The sequence below is a fragment of the Haplochromis burtoni genome, unplaced genomic scaffold, assembly GCF_018398535.1.
Source record: "Haplochromis burtoni strain Fernald_Lab_line unplaced genomic scaffold, NCSU_Asbu1 Contig_1865, whole genome shotgun sequence".
Taxonomy (NCBI): domain Eukaryota; kingdom Metazoa; phylum Chordata; class Actinopteri; order Cichliformes; family Cichlidae; genus Haplochromis; species Haplochromis burtoni.
Window position 1 is genome coordinate 14,301 of NW_024584226.1, and position 4,781 is coordinate 19,081.

At 40.8% G+C, this 4,781-nt stretch overlaps 1 long non-coding RNA gene across 1 annotated transcript; it reads left to right on the top strand.

Annotated features, from left to right (window-relative positions):
* The first annotated feature begins 514 nt into the window (after positions 1–514).
* Positions 515–2,243, top strand: LOC121813536. The gene is made up of 3 exons (XR_006053756.1): positions 515–540; positions 731–845; positions 1,086–2,243. It is a non-coding gene; the product is annotated as an uncharacterized LOC121813536 (long non-coding RNA).
* Positions 2,244–4,781: the final 2,538 nt, after the last annotated feature.

Consider the following 4,781-nt stretch of genomic DNA (forward strand, 5'->3'; position numbering starts at 1 on the left):
AGATGACATGAGATGTGATGTGGATGAGAACCTGTGGCCAAATGGAGGAGACCGAGTAGATTAGCATTACTATTGTATGTGTATCAGTGGATGGTGTGTATACAAATTCTTGTATTTTGGGATTACTTAGTGCAAAAAAATAAAAATACATAAACAAATATTAACGAATTCTGCATGATGTCTGATTCATTCCAGTAACATATATTGAAATTATAAACAGAGATGTGTCCTTGTTTTACACAAGAAAACACTGTAATGCTACATGTTGTTAGTGTTTTTTAGGTCATTGTTTTGTGGGTGACAAAGTGTGTTTGTCGGCTGTCAACCTTTGCTAGTGTTCTGGAAGAATGAGTTTATTTGAGACCTGAATAAAGTGTTTTGGTAGTTGTAGTGCATTTTGAATGTGAAATGAACTGCTTTGCCAAGCTGACGGTCAGTTAGGAGAATTGTGTGAAGAGTTTTGCAAAAGTGACCTAAGTATTGTGAAATGTGTCCTAGCGGCTGTAAAAAACTGTAATGTCACTGTGGAAGGTAAACAAGGTAAACAACCTATTTTCTTCTTTTAACCATAAATTATTTAGCAATATAAAGTCTGTACTGATTTTAGAAGGTGACCTTCAGGATTTGTTAACTTTACAAGGCAATAGTCATACATCACACTTAACCTTTGTTCGCTAGTAATGCCAATACTCCTTTCATGTTTCTAACAACTGCTTCTCTCCTCATACAGAACTAAGCAGCAGGTCTGGAACAGAAACACTTCCTCTTACACTGATTTGTGTAACCGTGTTCATCATTGTGAGTTTAGTTATCTTTGGATTTATTTACGCACGACTGTGCGACAGGTGAGAAACTACTGTCAGAGCTGTTTCACATGTTTCATGATTTACCTTTTAACACGCTTCATAACTTTAAAACATGTGATTCTCTTTTCATTTTGGTTAATCCACTTTAGCTGAAGGTCATTTTGATGTAACGTCTTTCAGTAACGTATCTGACACTGTCTATTTAAGTATTAATCAATTGTGCATATAACAGCATATTGATCATAAAAAAGTAATGCTAACATCATTTGTTATCCAAAGTGGCTGTTCAAGGTCAGAAACATCTGGACTATACAGTGAATGAGACTCAGTCTTTGCTGAGTAATTTCCTTGTAAAGACAAAGCAGCAGGTTTAAAGTTTGTTTTATATCCAGTTCTATTTCAAAATGTTGGCTGAGGCTGTTTTTGTGAAGTTACTTTGATTCAACACACCTTTGGTCACCTTGAGTTTTTTTTATCAGACTTTTAATTTTAGCTTACAGGATGAAAATGTGCAAAATGACCTTTACACAAACCTTCAGTATCCAACAAACGATCTCTACCAAACTGTCACCTCAGATCACCCAAAACACAATGCAACTACAAATCAAGCACAATAGGTGTTGTTGTGATTAGTGTTGGCCTTTATAATCAAACTCTTTAATCTATGTAAATTTTAACAGTTATATATAATATATTTATATATAATATGTGAAATAAATAATAATAACTGTAAGTGGCACATGAGCATTAGTGGTCTAAAAGAAATTGTTTTGGATGATCATTACATGCCTTTACTGTCACTGTTTTGTAGTAACTGAGACCATTAAGTCACGACACTCCAGCTCTTTGAAACAGGTTCACAGATTTATACGTGTATACTCTGCATAAGTGTGTTAACAGAATACTAATGTAATAAACTGTGTTAAATATGACTCCTCCTGTAGCATTTTTAATGCACATTCCTTTTACTGTCATTGTGTTTAGTCACTAACAGATGTTCTTGATTGTGATGTGTCATTACTTCAGACTTTTCAGATTCCAACAATAATTGTAATCACCATCCAGATACACAGAGACATCAGTCTGGTGTCTAGTCGTGGCTTATAAAGTGTTGGTGATGAAAATTTAAAATGTTTTTCTTTTGTATTTAAGTGTTTGTGCTGTTTGACTTTGAGACTAACAAGAAACAACAGCTTACACGTGCATTTCTATTACAGATATTTAAGTTTAAGCATTTCTGCTTTCAAAATGCTCTACCACACAGTGCCTGCCGCAGTTACTTCCTCACCCATATGACTGTGTGGAAACTCTGCTCTTTGTCCTAAAAAGGTTATTCTGTTTCTTGGTTTCAGTAGGAGAAAGGTGAGGATTTCCTTACCTGGATAATTGAGCATACACCAAGACATCTTCTCTTTGTCCTGCTTCTGCTTTATTATAATACATATTTATAATCATAATTACTTAAAAAAGCAACCTATCCCTGTGTTTTAAAGATGAATGCTAAGCATTTTATTCCACGTGATATTAAATTTAAATAGATATGTGATTAATTAGAAGATGTGCATATATTGCATTATACACTCAACAAAAATATAAACGCAACACCTTTGTTACTGCTCCCATTCCCCATGGGATGGACGTAGAGACCTAAAATTCATTCCAGATACACAATATAACCATCCCTCCCAAACAGTGGTCACAAATCAGTCCAAATGTGTGGTAGTGGGCACATCTGCTATATTGAGATAATCCATCCCACCTCACAGGTGTGCCACATCAGGATGCTGATCTGACATCATGAGTAGTGCACAGGTGTACCTCAGACTGCCCACAACAAAAGGCCACCCTGGAATGTGCAGTTTTTTGCGCTATTGGGGGTCTGGGGACCCAGAACCGGTCAGTATCTGGTGTGACCACCATTTGCCTCATGCAGTGCAACACATCGTCGCATGGAGTCTATCAGATTGTCAATTGTGGCCTGTGGAATGTTGGTCCACTCCACTTCAATGGCTGTGCGAGGTTGTTGGATATTCGTGGGAACTGGTACACGCTGTCGTATACGCCGGTCAAGCACATCCCGAACATGCTCAATGGGTGACATGTCCGGTGAGTATGCTGGCCATGCAAGAACTGGGACATTCTCAGCTGCCATCTGCCCTGAACAATGTGAACCATGATTCATCCGTGAAGCGCACACCTCTCCAACGTGCCAGACGCCATCGAATGTGAGCATTTGCCCACACAAGTCTGTTACGGCGACGAGCTGGAGTCAGGTCAAGACCCCGATGAGGACGACGGGCATGCAGTTGAGCGTCCCTGAGACGGTTTCTGACAGTTTGTGCAGAAATTGTTTGGTTGTGCAAACCAATTGTTCCAGCAGCTGTCTGGGTGGCTGGTCTCAGACGATCTTGGAGGTGAACCTGCTGGATGTGGAGGTCCTGGGCTGGTGTGGTTACACGAGGTCTGCGGTTGTGAGGCCGGTTGGATGTGCTGCCATATTCTCTGAAACGCCTGTGGAGACGGCTTATGGTTGAGAAATGAACATTCAATGCACGGGCGACAGATCTGGTTGACATTCCTGCTGTCAGCATGCCAATTGCACGCTCCCTCATTGCTTGTGGCATCTGTGGCATTTTGCTGTGAGACAAAACTGCACATTCCAGGGTGGCCTTTTGTTGTGGGCAGTCTGAGGTACACCTGTGCACTACTCATGATGTCAGATCAGCATCCTGATGTGGCACACCTGTGAGGTGGGATGGATTATCTCAATATAGCAGATGTGCCCACTACCACACATTTGGACTGATTTGTGACCACTGTTTGGGAGGGATGGTTATATTGTGTATCTGGAATGAATTTTAGGTCTCTACGTCCATCCCATGGGGAATGGGAGCAGTAACAAAGGTGTTGCGTTTATATTTTTGTTGAGTGTATGGCAACTATGTCGGGCTGAAAGAAAAATGTCACTCAACAACTCAGTGACAAAGTTAAACAAGGTTGATTTTCAAAGTTTAAGACAGAATGAAGCCTTAAAAAATATTTTTGTTTTTTTCCTTTCATGACCTTTTTCTCTCATATATTCTCTCGTATGTCCTGCAATAGCCTTAAGAAATCTTTTAGTTTCAATATGAACATCGTTTTTTCCTCTCTCATTTCTTCCTCTTCGGCACATTATGTGAGTCTCTTTGTCACACAGTGGAAATTTGTATTTATCTTTTTATTGGTTTTATTCTGATTTTTATTGTTTACTTGTGAGTGCAGTTTTTATTGGCATGATTTTATTCTGTTTGTATTGCATGTTTTTAGTGTATTGTTTGACGTTGTTTTAATCCACTGTGGATTGGGTGAGCATGGGACAAATGAAATTATAGTGATCACCTGCTGAGGCGTGGGTGTGTCCAGAGGTGGCCTATCAGCTGTTTAAAGGACCTATTAAAAGGAAGCTAGCGGAGCACAGGAGGGAGAGAGGCCCCATATATGAAGAGGAATGCATGAAGGCCAGGTGCAAAAGAGGGACCCGCTGCCTGATCGTGGGGGTGCGACGTCTCATCTAGAGACAGACCGGTCAGCGTGACGTGCCGACCAGTCAGTAGGAGACCGCGCGTGTGATTGAGAGCAGGGCACCTCTGCCTGGATTTGATTAATAATAATAATAATAATGGATTGGATTTATATAGCGCTTTTCAAGGCACCCAAAGCGCTTTACAATGCCACTATTCATTCACACACTGGTGGAGGCAGCTACAGTTGTAGCCACAGCTGCCCTGGGGCAGACTGACAGAAGCGAGGCTGCCATATCGCGCCATCGGCCCCTCTGGCCAACACCAGTAGGCAAGTAGGGTAAAGTGTCTTGCCCAAGGACACAACGACCAGGACAGAGAGCCCAGGGATCGAACCGGCAACCTTCCGGTTACAGATGCGATTCCCAACCCCCTGAGCCACGGTCGCCTTTATATATTTTCGTTGTTTTTATTC